Source organism: Ailuropoda melanoleuca, chromosome 10 (genome assembly GCF_002007445.2).
Source record: "Ailuropoda melanoleuca isolate Jingjing chromosome 10, ASM200744v2, whole genome shotgun sequence".
NCBI classification, from domain to species: domain Eukaryota; kingdom Metazoa; phylum Chordata; class Mammalia; order Carnivora; family Ursidae; genus Ailuropoda; species Ailuropoda melanoleuca.
The window spans coordinates 87,810,591-87,830,468 of NC_048227.1; the positions used below are offsets into that span (position 1 = coordinate 87,810,591).

The following is a 19,878-nucleotide window of genomic DNA, read 5'->3' on the forward strand; positions in this document are numbered from 1 at the left end:
AACTTCCAACGGCCCAACATTTTCAAATCTGGAGTCGACCCCATGAAGTGCGGGACAGCATCCATGAAGGAAGAGATTGCTTCCTGCTGATTACTCAGTTATATCTGTTTAAACAGACGTTAATGAATTCAAGTCTATAGCAACACTGCATTTATTAGTCAATCATAGAAGCTGAAATTCACTTCCGAAATGTGAATTAGAAAATCAAGTGCCCTTTTTCTATTTTTTTCACTTTTTTCCTCCCCCATCATTTCAGTTTGAGCTATACCATCTGTCTCAACCCATCAAGTAACGTACTGTGCATGTCTGGCTAAAACAAGTGCAACAGTACGCCTCCTAACCCCAAGGATGCAACTAGAGAGCATCTATGGAAGTGGTACCAACGGAATCTGGCCATCTGGGGATAACCGGCGACGGCAAGCTTCGCTTCTCAGCCAGCACTCAGATTTGCAGACGTTTAACTAGTTGGCAAAACATCAACTGGTGTTCTCACAAACTTTATTTTGCAAAACACAAGAGTTCATATATAAATTCTCCAAGGTGTATTTGTCAATGACAAGAAGGCTTCAAAAGCAAAGATCAAAGCACTGTCATTGTCCTTGACAGGGAGACAAAGTCAACCCAGACCTAGCATTCTGCAGCACTACTAAACTTTTTGAGTATGAGCATGTTTTTCCTTCTCTGTATTGCCTGATTACATACAAGCAAGGGATTAAAGCCCAAAAGACTTTGAACCAAACGACAAGGTACCTTTCGGAGCCAGCTCCAAGAGACTGAAAAGAGTTCCTCCTAAGACTGCATCAAAATAATACAAAGGCTGACTTCACCCCAGATATGTGGGTTCTTAGTCTAACCCCAAACAAAGGAAAACAGGTCGGACAACAGTGGTGTCAGGCATTGATGTGACAGCCGGATGTGTAGCACAGTGGCCCAGACCATGGGCTCTGGAACCACAATACCTCTTTCAAATCCCACCTCTAATACTAAGTGGACACATAAATAACTTCTGGCAAGTTACTTAGCCCTTCTGTGCCTTAGTTTTCCCATCTGTAATATGTGGGTAATAATAATGTTAAAATTGTTTAAAAAATTATATAGTGCTTAGAAGTGGCACTAACAAGAAAAAATCTAAATATTAGTTACGAATTCTACATTTTTCTGGTGATTTTTCAGGCATGTGTTAGTCTAAAATAAAGAGGAAAGAATCTGACAACAGTTCCTAAATTAATTTAAGAGCGTCCAGGGACTTGGCTGAAAAATTTCCCCTGCTATTACGGGGCTATCAATACTGCCTAAAACACCACCATTAAAACTGGGCCAAGCAACCAGGCTTAAATTTTCTATTCTTTCTGTTGACCCCCTCAGTTATCTTAGGGCAACATGCTTTGTGATGCTGTGGGACTTAGGAGCAAGCCCTGCTGGAAATAACCACCTCTCACCACCACCACCTGGAAAGGAGAGGTGGGAGGAAGGACACCACAGGCTAGGGAAGTGCAAACAAAGGACACTGAGTTGGCCTTCATCATAATCAAAGGGTTTGCTGAATAAAACAAAGGAGCTAATTCCCTGGCACTGAGATCAGGACTGAGGTGCCAGGAGGCCACGTGGTCCAGGAAGGATACCTCTTTTAATTCCTGTTGTACCCTGTGACCTTAAGTAATGCACTACATTCTCTGAGTCTTGACGTTCCATAGAGAAATTTGGGATCTCATTCATATACACCGAAGCTTCTCAACCTTCTTGCTGTCATGAGCCCCTTTGGCAGTCTGATGAGGCTTGTGGATCCCTTCCTAGCATAATGTTTTAACTATAGAAAATTAAATATAGAGGATTATAAAGGAAACTGATTATGACATACAATGATCTCAAAAAATTTTAAAACAGATTTGTTGACAGTAATATATGTGAATCTTTATTAAAAATTAGAAACAAGATATAGAGCAAGATATTATCCACCATAATTTTAAGTAGTCATAATCACAAAGATAGTTTGAGATGTTAGCCACGAACAGTGATGATGTTATATTCTGATAACAGAATATCTGTTATTTCTACTGGAGACAAAGGCACAGATATTGCTAAAACTACTGTTTTGTCTGTTGCCTACATTAATAATGGAGGGGTGCTGAAGTTCAGTTAGACGTTAGTGAAAATAAAATTGGAATTTTATTCTAAATCAGATTCTCAAATCCTCTGAATTCTATCTGTAGCTAAGATCCCCAATGTAGGTAAATAATAAATCCACTTATAATTCCAGTGATCTAGGATCAATGATTGAATTGTGTGTGTCCCCAGCTCTCTCCACAGAGAGTCTTCACAAAGGAAAAGAACTCTCGTATCCTTTCCAGATATGTGGAGAGAAACAGACTTACAGGATGGAAGTATCTTTCCTCATCTCTATCCAAAAAAGGACTTGGAAATAAGTTACCCAAACACTCCTAGGCCCTCTCACCCTACAGGCATCTACAGATGAAAGGGCATCAAATCAATTAACCACAGCCCCCATTCCAGCCCCCATTCCAGCCCCACCTGCTCACACAGGGCCTCCAGGCCCCTTGAGAAGTCCCAACCAAGTACTTTTAGAATGCCAGCAAGGGAGACTTACAAGACCCCACAGGCAGCCTGACAGCTAGTCACGCCATCTGCTATTTCTTCCTTCCAGCACCAGCTCCCCCTAGTGTCCTCATCCAGGAACCCTCTGTCGCCTCCGCCCACTGTCTGTGCCCCTCTTGAGAATGCTGATGCTCAGACATCCCACACCCAGGCAGGAGGAGTTCTTGTCTCTGGGCCCACACTTTAGAAGGTCCCACATACCGCAAACACACACACACACACAAGAAATGTATTGAGGGGCGCCTGGGCTGAGTTGGTTAAGCATCTGACTCCTGATTTCAGGGTTAAGGGTTTAAGTCCACATTGAGCTCCACACTGGGCATGGAGCCTACTTAAAAGAGAAAAGAAAAGAAAAGAAAAGAAGACGAGAAGAGAAGAGAAGAGAAGAGAAGAGAAGAGAAGAGAAGAGAAGAGAAGAAGAGAAGAATATGTATTGAAAAACACATGTGCACCTCTGTCACCAGCATCCAAATGTCCTGCAGCCCTAAATGTCCTAGCTCCTGACTATAGCTGTTTAGAAGCCAGGGAAATGTTTCTCCTTATCTTGTGACCAATCTCTTTGCCTCAATCAAAAAGTGACTGAGTTTGAATGCCCTGAAGGTTTGTGGGTTGTGACACTGCAGACTGTGGAATTAGACACCATTTCAAAAGAAGAAAAAATGTGAGCAGCATTAATGCTTAAGTAAAAGAAAACACAGAGTACCTAGTCATTGCTCTTAAATGGCACGAAGGCAACAGATTCCTGTATAACAAAGCACTGCCAGGAGCGCCTTTTCTTGCTTCTCTTGGTGCTCTGATCAGTAGTTAGAAATACCAATGCATTGGTGCAGCATTTGGAAAAATTACACATCATGCCCAAAGAACATTTTACACGTAACAATTCTTACTCTTATATCTGTGATGATGTAAAGTGCATGAAACATATTAATTCTTTACATTAGCAACTAAACGAACATTGAACACTAAGCCTGTATGTGGATTATTTCAATTAAAATAGTTAAAAAGACAATTACATTTTCAAAAAATATGTTAAACTTTGGCTTTATTTAAATAATTTTGGATTTAAAATATTTTATACATTCACTTGCCTTTTGATTTTAAAGTTATTTTGGGTATTTAATAAAAAATAGCTTTTTGAAAATGCTTAGCTTTTGAATTTGTGCTTCCTCTATTCTACATTGTTAATTAAAATATATTGGTATTTTATATACTTTGAATACCATTAACATTTTATATTTAAATCCCTTAAGTCACTGAGAATGAAGACAAGAAAAAAAAGCAATAGAAAATCTAAAAACATCATTCTGCTTAAATTTTTTAAGCTGGAAACAATGCAAGTAAGCAGACTATTATCAAGCATGACCCACATAAAATTCACTAACAGGACATGACAAATTCTTTATTTAATGATCATTTAATTACTGTTCAAAACAACAAAAATGAGGCAGACGATTTTTCTCATCAAGGGCACAACTTGACCAGGTCAAATGAAACCCCTGCAACTTCGTATTCTTTACAAAGATTTCATCATTGAACAGGTTAAGAAGAATGTCTATGGGCCTCCAGTTGAACTCTTGCCCTGAAGGCCCCACAGATATTGGCGGCAGAGCCAAATCCCGAGTTCTGTGTTCTTAAGTCCAAACCAAGCTTGGCTTCTAACCAGTTCTCCCTCAACATTGTCATGGAAGCAGCTCCATCAGGTTTTGCCTCCACTCTTCTTTAGAATCTCACAAAGATTACTGTGCCTATCTTGTCGCCATGTAACGTAATGGCTGAGATCCAGTCCAAGGAGCTAGGGAGGTAATAGTCCGCGCCCTTCACCGCCGATCTCGGATATCCTCTGCCCCATCTCAGCCAGATATCAAACCACAGTTAAATATCACTGAGTACACACACATACCAGAATTGAGAGAGGAGGGGACTCTGCAGTTTGTCTGATGAATTCCATACCTTTACAAAGAAAACCATTTACTTAGTGTACCTTCTTTCCTCTTTCCTCTATCTTCTCCCTGCCTCCAAGGGAGGCACTTACTCTGCCATCTCCACACCCCCTGTGCATTTCCCTACCAGGCTACAAGAATTAAGGTCTAGTAGGAGGAAGAGGGGCAGCGAAGGCCAAAGAGAATGAAGCAGGCCTTTCACATATTTGCTCATTATCCAGTTCCGAAACTTGGAGAATAAATCTTGCAGCAAGTTTTTTCCAACAATTTACATGAGCACAAAGAATGTTTTGAATAGAGTTGTCCCTTTATACTTGGAAGTTTGGAGGAAGGATATTTCCTAGACATCTGGATTAAGGGACTGGCTCCTACAATAATCCATATCAACTTTTATTTAAAGATCTGTATAAAGTCTTGATTTTCATGTTTTAAACAGAGAAAGAATTTTATAGGTTTTGCAGATATATAGAGAAATCTCATTATCTGTGTGTGTGTGTCGTACATATATAATAATATGTATATAAAATCAAGAAGGTGGGTACTGGGATAGGGGAGGGCTGAACTACTTGCTCAGGGTCTGTCAGCTACACTCTGAGATTCAGGCTTCCTGAAGGTGGCTTCCTGACATTTCAATCCAAAAAAAAAAAAAAAGACCTTTCCAGTAAATCACTACTTCCTCCCCTGAACAGTGAACTACCATGTAATGTTTAATGTTTAGATGTGGCCAGTAAATCACTACTTCCTCCCCTGAACAGTGAACTACCATGTAATGTTTAATGTTTAGATGTGGCCATGTAATATTGGTATTATTCAATTCAGAAATCACTTATTAAGGCTTTGATAACGTTAGAAAATAAAACCTAGAAATCATTTAGTTATTTAGTTATTAAGATTCATCCTTCTTATAAATTATTTTACATATTATTACATATTATTACAGATTTCCAAAACGCATCAAACACGTACGTGTAAGATAGGGTACATTAAAAATAATAAAGGATGATAAATCTAGCAATAGTTAAAATAATAAATATCTTCAAATAAATGACATTATCTTCATTGACTGGCTCACTTCTATATTTTAAATAAAATCCTAAGTGGACAGATATTATATCCCATATGCTGTACAGGTCAATCATGCTGCTTCCAGGAAACAAATAAAATATATCCTTCCATTAGGTACATGTTTGAACGGTTTAAATATAAAAGCTTATACGAGGACTCTGAATAGCTCTACTTTTACTGTAACTAGTGGAAAAGTTGTGGATAACTGACCAAAGTATTTCACCTGCCAGATGGTAAAGGTTCACAACAATGTAAATTGAAAAGCACACATATGGTTCTCGATATTTTGAAAAGATAGTATCTCTTTGACCTGTAAATGATCAAAGGGAATTTCATAATTGTTTATCAAAATAATGCTATTATATATTTCCTGACCAGACAGCAATTTTCCATCCATGTACAACAAACTTAAGTTTCCATGTTGTTCAGTCCCCTCACTAATACTGTATTTCCCAGTAAAAACCCATTAGTTTATCTTGCATTTAACAGAATCAAAAATACAGTCATTGGTCAACTTCTTTCCATTCTTACTCTGGATGGATGGATGGATGGATGAATGAATGAGTGAATGAATAAATGGTCTGTATACACACATCAGACTAGTTCTTGCCTTCTCCATGACCACAGATACAAGGTGTAAGAAAATATATATGGTTTAGAAAATAATATAGGCACAAATGCAAACCATTTAGAAAATAATACCAGAGTGAAATTAACTTTTTTTTTCTCTCTAGAATTAAAAAAGTCCACATAAACATTTCATCTTTGTCAAATAAATATTTCTAAACTTGGGTTAGGGCATTCTTAAAATATGCATTATAAGCTTCCATATTAACATAATTTAATTAAAATATTTTAGAAAGTCTATAAAATACATGTTAATATGTTCATCAACTTCCAAAACTCAAAATTTACATTTTGACAGAATGAAAATTATTGCCATTTATAATGAAAATTATTGCCATTTATGTATATATGATGCACATATTATGTTCTATATGCTTTGGAAACAAAAGAACTTAAGATTAAGAGTTCTGTGATGAAGATGCCATAGGATTCTTAGTTCAACTTGAATTAACTATTTAAAATAGAGGTAAACATGGTGGCATGTTATACTGACCCAAATATTCATGAATGTGTGCTGCAGAGCAATTAGGGGTAAAAACTGAAGGCCTTAAAACAAACAAACACATAAACAAAAAAACTGAAGGCCTTGTCCTCGCATACAGTATCACCAAGCTGAAATTACAATAAAATAAATCTTGCAAGAGAGAAACCTGTGAGCCACATCACCACAAAAAAAGTCGAAAATCATAAAAATGAGGCAAGGAGACATAATAAATAAAAGAGTAAAAAGAGAAAGTATCAGCTGGCAAGGGACATATCCCTACATTCTCAGATTTACTGTGCCCGGGGAGACTAGCCTGAGTCAGTCTCACTGTTCCTTCTCACTCCCGAGTTTGATTGCTAGTTGAAAAAATCTTGACAGTGCTTTCAGAGGTAGAATATGTCCCTACATTTGGGAAATTCCCTGAGGATATTTAGGATATTTACATGTATGCACAAATAAACAAACATCTATCCCAAAGCTTCTGCTAAGGCTGGGAAAAGCAGCCAGATAAAATACTTTGCCCATTCAATTCTTAAGGAAAAAGAATCCCACTGCTGTAAAAGATAAAGTCTGGCAAAAACGCAGGGCAATTTCTTCAGAAGCTCTGAGGAGTCTCACTCCCATCAATCTAATACTGTATGCTAGCAGACTGAGCACATAAGAAGGATGTATTTTACTGAAAATGTTACAATTCTCTTCTCTACTCAGCTGTATTTCCCAGCCCCCAGCCAAGAATACAACAGGAACTCAATAAATGTTTATTGATTGCGTGATCAAAGGAGTGAACAGATGAATGAATGAATGAATGATTACAAATACACTCACATTTAACATACTTAACAAGTGCTATTATGCATTTGTGGGGTTAAGGAGCCATTGCTTCTTCCTCTATTCTACTATTCCTTTTCATTTGTCTCCTATTCCTTGTATTTTTTTTTAAAGATTTTATTTATTTATTTGTCAGAGGGAGAGAGAGAGCACGCACAAGCAGGGGGAGCAGCAGGCAGAGGGAGAAGCAGGCTCTGCACGAAGCAGGGAGCCCGACGTAAGGCTCGATCCCAGGACCCTGGGATCATGACCTGAGCCAAAGGCAGACACTTAAACAACTGAGTCACCCAGGTGTCCCCCTTCTATTTTAAATTGCAAGGTAGTCTGATATAATTTAAAATTCTCCTTTGTAATAACACGCGTGCCTCTGTGAAAGTGCTTTTATTGTGCCCAGTTTGCTGTAATAATTGATTTAAAACACACACACACAACAAAAATCAACCAAATAGAAATATGATATAAATTTCACCTTTTTTCCTTTATATCCCATAGTAATATGCTATTCATCTTAGCAAGGCGATTCAAAATTTTTCTTTAAGTTCTATTATTATTCCTAAATGTTAAATTGTCAGTGGTATCCCTCCTGCCTCCTACTAGATTCCTGCATCCTTTCCCTGTTTCTTCACGGTGAATGCAACACAATATGCCTGTATATGACTGTATATTTTGTCTGTTTACTGGCACATGAATATCCTTGAGGACAGGAAAAGAACTGGTGGTGGTGGTGTGTGTGTGTGTGTGTGTGTGTGCGTGCGCACGCGTGCACGGGCACACACTTCCCTGGATTGTTCTCCATGGAAATATCCCACATGGGAAAAGAGCCAAGGAGAGCCCGAGGACTTCCCTGACCCTGAGCCAAGGGTGTGGTAAATGTGCTCACCATAACCAGCTGGGTGCTTAAAGGGAAGGAATGGGAAGGAGGAAGGGGAAAGCTAGTAATAAGTGTTGAAATCTTTTACTTGTGAGACAATAACCTAAGAATCTAACCTTTCTGCACTATTTAAATATTTTGCAAAGACCTCTCAGGACTAACATATTCTCAGGTGACACCTCTAAGACCAGACAGAGCACTAAGATCTACCAAGGTTTATATGAACTTGACCCATTAAGGAGGAATCACTAAAGGAAGTTCAGCTTTTTCTTTCACTGATGTAGTTTAATTATACCTCCAAGATAAGTTATAACCTTTAGAATGTTTCCACCCCTACCCTACTGAAATCTCTTCAGAAGCCATGCGTGATCCTTAAACTGCAGAAGACAGTGGCCCTTTCTTAGATCAGAATATTGGTAACTACTCTGTAGCACCTGACACTGTTAGACATTCCTTCCTTAAATACTGAGTTCCCAGCTCAAAATCAGACACAAAATAGAAAATAAGTAAAAGCTCTTCTTCCCATGAAGTTCCTCCCCTCTTAGCTTCTTTGATACTTGCCTCTCTTGGCTTCCACAATTCTGATAGCTCAAATACCTTGGAATCTATCCTCTACCTGATCTTCCAGGCCCAGATGAAGCATCTTCTCCCCCGTATGCTTCCCACTTTTCCAGTGTCAAAATTAATACCTCTCTCCTTTGTGTTCTCATAATCCTTTGTTCTACTCCTGCTATAACACTGATCATGATCATGCTTTGGACTTTAGTTAACAGAGGACCTATTTTACAACCACATCTATGTTTTCCTCTACTTGGAAAGGGGACCACACTTGCTTTTATCAGTACGCACCTCTAGGACCAAGCACAATATTTTGCACATTCCTGGCTACTAAAGTTGTTAAACTGAACAGAATCTTTAACTCCTTCCTGTTTCCCACCCCTCCATTGCCAATCACAGACCAAAACCTGTAGACAACTTAATCCCGTCTGTCCCCTCCTGTGTATTCCTATTTCAACCATCTCAGTTTACAACCCAATAACCTCTCATGGAGACCATCCCAATAGCTTTTAACTTCTCTACCTCCAGGTTTCCTACCTCTTACCTATACGGTGAAGTGAGGTATATTTCAAAAATATAATCTAATCATGTTACTCCTTGACTCAAAATGGGTAAAGGTTCTCTGATGTCCACCAAACTAATGTGCTAACTACACATTGAAGGCCCTCTACACGCCAGGTCTCTCGACACCATTCTTTCAGTTTCTTCCATGTCTTTTCCTCACTTAACAAACACGCCATGTTACTTTTCACTCCATGAGGACACCCACACCATCCACTTGTTTCTTTGCCTATGTGGATATAATTCTCTCCACCTGTCAAAATGTTGCCCATCCTTAAAGCCTTCTTCAGGAAAGACTTCCTGATCCCTAAGCCCTTCCCCCTCACACACCCACAAGAAAGTGCATATGATTTCTTCCTCTGAATGGGCAACACATTTTACTGACACATCTCTGGGGATGCTACTGAAGCCTTCTTCTATCCAAGTCAGGTACGTAGTAGTCTCGTCTCTCTTTTAGATTTGATAAGCAACTTAAAGGCTGAAATGCAGACTTCCTCATCATTTTATTCCTCCAACCACCAGAACACTAAATTGCATATGGCAGAAATGTCATAAATATTCATTGAATTTAACCTAACTGAAGCTTTTACAAATAGCCAAAAAAGCTCAGGTTCCATGTAAGAAGGATGGGCGCTCAAGCCAAGTTAGTGCTGGCATCTGTGCTGATTGGTGTTCTCAAAATTTCCACTTAAGGCTGATGACAGAATTAAGCTCTGCTACAGTCAATGAATAATTTATTTGTTCACAAAACATTCTGTTAATGGAAATCTTTTTATGGCTCAAGATCTAAAATATATTTACTGCCCTATAGTTATTAAATGTTTGCTTTAATCATTAGTACACAAGGTAATGACAAATGATAATTACAGGATCATTATATGCTCTTAAACTGATTTAATCAAGAGTATCTCTTCTAAAATTCAAAAACTCCTCAGTGGATGGGAATGGGGCTGGATTACACTGGAACCTGCCAACTCAATGCCACCATCAAATTTAAGAACCTACAGATTTTGTTGTTAGAAACACCACCAATTGTGGGAATAACTTTAGATTCAAACAGCTAATACATTTTTATTTTAATTTTCATACTCAAGTAAAAATCCCACTGCTTCCCTGAAGTGGACTGCCCCAACCAAATACATCATAGCAAAGGAACAGTGCATGTGTTTGCACATTCCCTAGATTTTCCAGCCTGCCAAAAAATGTTCCTTTGCTGTGCTATTTCAGCAAGTCGTGAGATGACAATGATTATGCTCCTCAAAAGGAAAAAATCGCTATTTTCCCCCTGTTTTTATTTTTGGATGCTGAAAGGCACACTTCTGGCTGCTGTGAGTACTCTGACAAGTACACATGTTCCTGAGGAGGTGAATTTGTGGGGGATTTTGGCAGGGGTAAGGTTGAGAAAACCTAAAACTATACTGAGCTCTTGGGAAGTATTTAAGGACAGCAAAAAGAGGAAGAAGACTCAGGTCTTCCAGTGAATTCCTGTTCCCAACTATCAAGCCTCATGGAAAAAGAAAAGTCAAGTAGTATAAAACATGCTTTTTACCTACTTTTATCTCAAATTCAACTAGTTTACAATCAAGTTCATCACCCTATTACTGAAACCAGTTTCTGTCTTTACTTCTCTTTTCCTATTAAAAGCAGCATTCAAACTCCCAGTCTCAAAACTTGTGTCATCACGGACAGCTTCCTCCTGCTCCCCTACCCGCAGATTGCACACACACACACACAAATGCACATGTACACACACACACACACACACACACATCTCCTAAACCCAATCAGCCGGCCCTACATTGGCTTCCTGCTCACCATCCCTTATATTATCTGTGATCTGTCAATCCTTATTGCTACCCCTCCAGTTCAGGCCTTCCACACCTGTCTGAGATCCCACTGCACAAATTCAGATCAGAAGGTACTCTGGGTCAAACTGGCAAATTCTCAAAGGACAGGTCTGGGCACAGTATCCTCAGGTATATGGAATCTAGGGATAATGAGCAGAGGCAGTGACCTGTGGAAGTATCAGAAGAGTCCCAAGGAAAACAATTTGAGCAGAAAGTAGCCACAACGGTACCATGATGCATACCTGGGAAGTCAGAAACTGAGGGAGAGACTGTAGAAGTTAAGTCAGAAAGAATCCCCTGAACCTGGGTTCAAATGTACACTGAAGTTTTCTAAAAGTAGCTTTGTCTGTGACGGAAGTGTGGGAGGGGACCTAAAAGGCACACCATGAGGTGACAGCTCTTGTGCAAACTCATCTAAGTGCCTCTTAAGTGGCTTCTGTGCTTTCAGGGACTCTTGCACCTGCGCACCCCACCCTCACACTACCCCCCGCAACCCACACCTCATCCTCATTACTACCCCCGGACACCCCACCCTCATTACTACCCCCCCGATACCCCACCTTCATTACTACCCCCGGACACCCCCACCCTCATTACTATCCCCCCATACCCCACCCTCATTACTACCCCCGGACACCCCACCCTCATTACTAGCCCCCGATACCCCACCTTCACCACTACCCACCGATACCCCACCCTCACCACTACCCCCCGACACCATCCAGCACAACTGGACTGGATTTATCTTCCTAATGTGCAGTTCTGATTGTGTCTCTCTTCTGCTCAAAAATGTTCAGGGCCTTCCCACCACCACAGACTAAATTAAATGCATACCCTCCGTCCCTGAGTCAAAGACAGCTGTACCCCATATTCACAATACGTTTACACCTGTATCTCCCAGGAAGCCTCTACTTTAGAGGCCATGTTTTATTTTATCTCATTAAACCTTTTCACAGGTCAATCATTTTTTGTTCCCATGGTCAAGACAAGGACAATAAAATGTCCTTGTCAGGGGAATAAAGGGGTTTTTGTTCTGTTTTATTTGTGGGGGAGAGTATTGCTGTTATTCCACATAGAGAAGATTTTTTTGCATTCAAAAAGATCACTAAAAAACCACAAAATTTATTCTTACGGCTCTGCTCTGGATATTTAATAAGTATCAGACTTGCTGATTCATCTCACTAACATGATTAAAATTAAATCTGCACCCAGGTATAAATTTGCAGTCCCCAAAATGAATTTTAAAAGAAAACTCACAGCCAAATATTTTTATTGAATTCAACAAATATTTATTGAATATCTACTATTTTTTTCAATCACCATTTTCAAGGCTGAAGAGGACACCCACAAAATGACGACACAGCCTTTGCCCTCAAGCAGCTTACAGGGTGGCATGTGAGAAAAACTTAACAGAAATCACTTTAATATAAAGCATAAAAATCCATACAAAAAGCGATGTGAGAGAAGTAAAAATCATTAAGGGGATTCAGAGGGAAATGGGGTAAAACGTGAAGATGGGTAATACTAAAATAAAATAGTTAACCAGATTCTCATTATCAGTAAAGTGCAATCAACCAAAAAACAATAATGCAAATAACAGATGAGGCAGAAAAATGCAAAGGTAATTTGTCTTTTGACAATTCACGGATGAGAAGTCAATGTGATATCAGGTTCAAAAATTAAGATCTTTAAGTGGGTGATTTTGGCCAATAACCACTTTAGCAATTTATTATGAAAACTATCCAAGAGAATCAGAATCTCAAAGACCACTCTTCATCTATAGGGATGCTGCCTGGAGTCTGTGAGATTCTCAAAGCAGGGAGAGTGACTGGGTGAATGAAACAGTATCATCAAGGAAGGTAAAGTTACACTGCCTCCGATATTCCCTATGAGACCTGATTCTTCTCCAAAACTTCCATATCGCTTCTATTTCCTTATTTGATTCATACTGAACAGAATATAGTGACTGTATCAGCAAAGTTCCAATATTTCAATACCGACAGTCAACCAGACCGGTGACCTGGCAGCGAGTGATATGCTATCTAAAGTTGCGGGCACCAGAAAAGTCTGCTTCTATGACTTGCTGGTGCCGCGACTTTGAGCAAATCACTCAGTTGTAGCCCCCCGAGCCTCCGATTCCTCTTAAGCAAAATAAAATGTGAGTGGTATGTACATAACAGTTATTGCCTAAAGCGAGATAATGTGACGTGGAAGCCATCTGTAAACTGTATAGCATTACGCAAATGGTAGTTCACGTCACCAGAGAAACAAGGAGTATAATTACCCGGTCCTATTGTGTAGGTTTTCTGTGGAGAGTCGAAGATGAGGGGTTTACCCCCCCACAACCACCCTTCAGTGCAAGCTAAAGTCAGGAGGCAAGAAGGATAGGCAGAAGGGAATACTATGAAATGATGTAAAAGCAATTCTCAGTCGGTTTTCTGATGACTAAAAAAACGCTCATGGAACAAAATGTGCTTTGTTCCCACTGTTAGTTTAATTGCCGCTTGTTCACTGAATGATGAATACATGAAGGAGTAAAGTATTGAATGTGGGAATGAATGAAGGCGTAGCCAAGAGAAATGCGTGAAGAACAAAGCATTAGGTCTCAGGTGCGTGACAAGAGTGAACAAAATAATTTGGGAAAAATGAACCCATGTGGCCCAAGAAGCTAACGGTAATGGGCTCCATTCACACAGACCCTAATGGCAAAAGAAACAGCAGTCCTGGTAAGCAGAGATTGGCTCTAGGCTTCCTATCATTCCGGTAATACTCATTCCTAAATACTGACGCCTTCTTCAGTTACCTAAAAATGTAAAGGACCCGAACAGAAGAGCTGTATGCATCTGAAGAGCTATAAAAATGACCCCCACGTAAAAGGAAACATTTTGAAGGCCACAGCACATTGAAGCTCATAAGGTCTACTCTGAATTCTATGTGATAGCTGCAAAAATTATATCAAACCCATAGAGAGCAGAGAGTGAATCTAATTTGCAACTTTATCAAATCTTTATAAAATCTGTGGAAACGTGTCCAAATAGAATGGATTAAAAGTTTCCTCACTTTTATTTTCCATATTTGCCCAAGTAATGATATATTTAAATTATTTATTTTATTATTTTATTTTATTATTTATAAATTAAATTTGGATTTCAATAACTTCTGGGTCCAAAAATTACTAACTATAATGACTGTGTGATTCTCAGCTAAGTAATTAACTGCTCTGAAACCCAATTTCCTCAAGTGAATATGGGATTCTTAATTTTTACTTTAAAAAGATTGAGCACTTCTAGTAGCATAGAGCCCAACTCACAGAACACGTTAAGAATTTTCACCTTCCTTCTTAACCTTTCCTCAGCTGAAAGAGGAAATGCCATTTACATAGTTCTTTTAAAAAGATTTCATTTATTTATTGGAGAGAGAGAGAGAGAGCACAAGCAGAGGGAAGGGCAGAGGGAAAGGGAAAAGCAGGCTCCCCGATGCGGGGCTCGATCCCAGAACCCTGAGATCATGACCTGAGCCAAAGGCGGACATTCAACCAATTCAGCCACCCAGGTGCTCCACCACTTACATAATTCTTAAATAATTTCATCTGATGCAATAAAAGAATATAAATCTGAGCACATTGTTAAAGGTCCATAGTCCAGCTAGTATTACCTTAAAATGAATGATTTCAAGACAAATCAAAAGTATTGGCTACACGAAAGAAAATGGCAACAAGCAAGGAGCAATAATATTGATAAAAAGATAAAATCATTGGTTTTTACTATATTTTACAAAAAGTGTCATAAGAGAAACGTCATCCTAACAGTGAGAGTTTTCCTTTCTTGGAAACTGCTTTCTATTTACCACCAATTCAGGGTGGGGAAATTGGGCAAATTTATGTATTATTTGAAAAAAATATCCTCACTTGGGCTAATGGACAAAGTCAGGTTCACAGACAAAGTCAGGGAGAGACTGCTCATTATACTCAATACGGCCATTATAAAAAACCATACCAATTTCATATGAAGTGTTTCCTAACCGAAGTATTTGGTTTAATTGAAAAAACGTACCCATCTCTATGAGTTCCGTCCTCAATGACCAGCTAAAGAATCAGTCACATGATTAATAAAATGTTAAGTATTTTTATGTTTAAATAATGACACAACTACCATTACCACTACTAACTATCGTCATAAACACTAATAGTTATTAAGCCCCTACTACCTGCCAGGAGTTTAATCCTCACATAATATTATGAATTTATTTGACTAAAAAAAATAATTATTTTAAAACACAGTGACCCCAATGAGCAGACTTTAAAGCAAAGGTCCCCAGAACTCACAGTGTGATAAACAAGAAAGCCAACTGTAGTCAATGTCCAGGCCATGTGTATTCTCAGGCAGCACTCACAGGGCATAATCTATACAGCCTCCTAAACATCCCTGAAGTTCGGTCCCACCAGTCGAAATTTAACTGTAACACTGTGGGCGTACTTTGCCAAAATTGTAAAGGCCAAACTTGTGAGTACATGGAGAATTAAGTGTTGCAGACAAAGACATTTAGGTTAGTGGTGCGAAGTATTAATTTTCATTTTCTAACATCTATTATAGCTATTGAAGAATTAGAGTTTTGCTTTTGAAGCTTTTTTTTAACGTTTCTTCTTCTTTTTCATTTCTCTTTTTTAACGTTTCTTTCTTTTTCATCTAACCGCCTTTAATTATCCTTTTTTTTCCCCCGAATGGCACCATATGCCCATAACAATGTAAATTACTGCTCACAAATGAATCTTGGGTCACGAGCCTTACAGACAAAATGAAAAGATGTCCTGGGATTTCCATGCTTGATATTTATTTCTACACTCACTGAATACTCAAAAGCCACACTAACAAATCAAGTTCCAGGGCAGTTGTCTCAAGGGAGATCATTTCAGACAAACCTAAAGCAGGTGTTGGCATCAGATGAATTACACAACCCTATCCCTGAAAAACCACCTGACCTCATCATGTCTTAAGATGCTAATAGGTGAAGCAGACACTGTTCGCTTGGTTTCAAAGTCTGTTCCCCAAATGATTAGACACTTCTCTTATTCATTATCATCCATCAGGTTTTTAAATAGCTTCAGTTCATTCAGAGGAAAATTAAATAAAAAGCTGTACAATTTAGAACTGTATATAAAATTTAGAAATTCAGAAACTCAAATCGTGTGACCTGGACTAGAAATACAAATATTTTTCCAAATTTTCTGTTACTGTATAAAGGGTTAATTAAAGCATGAGTTTGCCTGGGTTAAAAAAAAATTACCAAACCTTAAAATCAGTATCATTTAGACTTCTGATGCCAAAAATCTGTTTGACAGAGCAGGCTTTACTATACTGACATTTTAGCAGTAGCCAAAGTCCTGTTCCCACTAAATTCTGTCTTGGCAGCACCAGTAATTTGCTAAAAGCCTAAATTCCTCTTGGTTAGGAGTTCTCTACCTCGAGAGCTTTCCACAGAAACATAGTGCAACAAGGAAGTTGAATTGAGCAAGACTTTCTATTCTTATCACAGAAACCAAGCTTTCTGTAAAATGAGAATGGTTTAAATAAAGAGAGATACTAACTTACTCAAAATGTTCATTAGATTTTAGATTTGAATGTGATACGATACAGTACAATTACACATAAATATCTCACTCACAGTAAAATCTGATATTATCACATTACCTCAAGATTTCAACAAGCAAATAATTACTAAAATAGTAAATAAAAATATCTGGTTCCAAACTACAAGTGACAACATTTTCTAATTTTCTCATCTTTCTAACTGGTACGTTTCCAGAAATATTGTAAAAACTTACAAACATGTTCATTTAGATAGCATCCCAAACATCTTTCACAGGGAGTGAGGGCCTCAAATCATTACTGCTAAAATTTCACATAAAGCTTAATATTTTGCTTAAAAGATCTTTCCAATAATTTTGAAATCAAAGCATATAAAAAGCACTTGACTCAACTTACCCAGCAGCTGAATGTTAGTGAATTGGTAAAAGAGTGTTCCAACCAAATCAATTCACTTAATTTTTCAAGTGGATCTCATTACCATCGTCTTTTTAAAAATTCAAAGGCTCCACCTAATGAGGAAAGGAAAACAAAAACAAAAAAAAATTGTGTTTAAACCAGAGAAGCATTATGGGATCAATACATTAATAACACAGAAATCAAAACAAGAATCTAATTAAATCTTCTCCTAAGTTACTGTGCTTCTTAAAGTATAAAACAACGAAAGCATCTGACAATTAAAGTAAATTTTCCAGTTTTGGATAAAATTAATGTTCAAGCACAGAGAAAACAATAAAATAACACAATAAATGTGAGAGCAGAAGAGTTTTCTGTCAGTACTGATTGGCACACAGAAGCAATGACTATATAATGTCAGTTAGGATATGTAAAATTAGATGTGAGAAAAAGAGGCAACTGATTGCTTTGGAATTCAGTTCATTGATTCTTATTAATTTACCAATGCAATGCAAATGTGTAGGTTGCAGTTCCTTAAAGCAGTTAAACTCTAGTTACATATAAGCTCTGTTGAGGAATATAAACTAATACTTAAGAGCAATCACTTGGAGAGAATTCACTGGCATGATTTTCGAAATCATTCTCGGGAATCCTATACCTGGCCTCCCACAGAAAGTGTTTATTCTACTAAAGACCCATCAACAGCTTAATTAGGTTTATAAATAACATCAGTTAATTCCATTCACTTTACCAGAAGACACACCTTTTCTAAAGCCTAAATATTAAATTACTATCTCAGCTCCGAGAGAAAGTTTGAGAGAAAGGAAGCTGTATCTCAGCTGATGAGAGCCTAAAATAAATGGGATGCTGGAGGGCTGAGCAGAAGAGTAAGATACAAATTTGGACGGCATCCAGCTACTTCCAAATCAAGTCTCCCCAGGGCAGATTTAGTATGTTTTAAAGTCCCAGAACATCAAACCCAACCATATTCAAGTGAAAAATCAAAAACCTATCCCAAAGCCACAAACACATGATTTTTTTATCATAAAATTTGGAATTAGCCACATACTGCCACTCCTCTCTAATCCCGCCACACATATTAGTAAAATTAATTTAGCTAATATCAGTATTTAAAAAAGGTTAAAATAGATTTGCTATCCACTATTAGAAGGTAGATGCTCAAAAAAACACAAAAATCCTAAACCAAACCAAAACAAAAACGTTCCTAACAATGGAGAAGACAAATAGCAATAATTATACACACTAAGTAGAAATCCACAGTAGTCATGAGAAATACATTTTCACTTCCAAGACAATCTAATGTCTAGATTCTAGGCTTAACTGCTGTTCAAGAAATAGTTATCTAAAAAAACTCATGTGGATATGGTCTCAAAGACTTCTTCATTCTCAAATAGTCTTACTTATTATTGTAGGGTTCTTGGCATAACTATGGCAAGACAAAGGTCAAATGGTTTGGTTATTTTAAATTATTCTGGATCAACAAATACAAGCACCTAAAGGAGTTGCAAAATGATACAATACACCCATTTTTCACACTTGAATATCTAGACTGTGAAAATATTTTTGTACTTTTCTAGGCTTGGATGAAAGTTGCAAAGGCTCTTTCAAATAATGTTTGAAAGCTTGTTTTATAATATCGCCTCGGAATTACTGCCGTGATGGTTTTGCGCTAGTACTCGGTTTAGCAACTTATCCTTCTGTTAGTCACTTTCCAAGGAAAAGCGAGGGCACTTCCCCTCAAGATGCAGCATGGCTTGAGGGTTCTTAAGAATCCTTTTCTCACTGATTTGTCAATGTATAATGTGAAACTGACCTGTACAAAAGTTTAGATCTATCACCCCTCTTCCTGTGCTTATTTCTTAGAGTACTGCTTTCTTAAAGTATGTAGTTCTTGCCTCATAAAAGAACTTCAGTACTTGCGTGGGGCTAGTCATTAAGCCAGAATCACAAAAGGTCTTTCATCCAGAATCTAGCAAGTATGTTTTCGTTTCAATCTAACTATGCTTATCTGAGAGGCCAGTGATTTCAAATTACTTAGGAATTTTTCAGTGGTGGTATGGGCACCTCACATCAAACCTCAAAAGCAGTAAGTACAAAATATATTAGTCATCTGTATGGATGATTCAGTTAAATGCCTGCTCCTAATTAGCACAGAAGATACAGATCTGCTGTCTACATAACAGGTGAGCCTCATGTGTACAAACCACAATACAACATTCTTTAGAAACGTTCATTTCCTTAGAAATGAACAATGACACCTAAGATAGGATAATAGGTTCCCTACAATTTCTATACCACACAGCAGTGCAATGCCTAAAATAATTTTATAGCTTAATGAAAACAGTTGAATCTAAACCTTCTTCTCTTTAATGTGTTTTTATTGCCTACCTCTACATATTAGGAAAAAAAAAAACACCTCAGTCAGTGGTATTTTGGCTTCATCAGAAAATCTAAATACATCTGAAACTTTGTCTAAACAATGGAG

The 19,878-nt window shown here is 38.0% G+C and overlaps 1 protein-coding gene across 2 annotated transcripts in view; it reads right to left on the minus strand.

Moving 5' to 3' along the window:
• The window catches only part of HIVEP2 (HIVEP zinc finger 2), a 195,401-nt gene that overhangs the window by 67,477 nt on the left and 108,046 nt on the right, over positions 1–19,878 (minus strand). For both annotated transcript variants that reach the window (XM_002912632.4, XM_034669212.1), the window contains exon 2: positions 17,376–17,488. The gene's annotated coding sequence lies outside the window, so the exon portion shown is untranslated. The remainder of the gene's footprint in view (positions 1–17,375; positions 17,489–19,878) is intronic.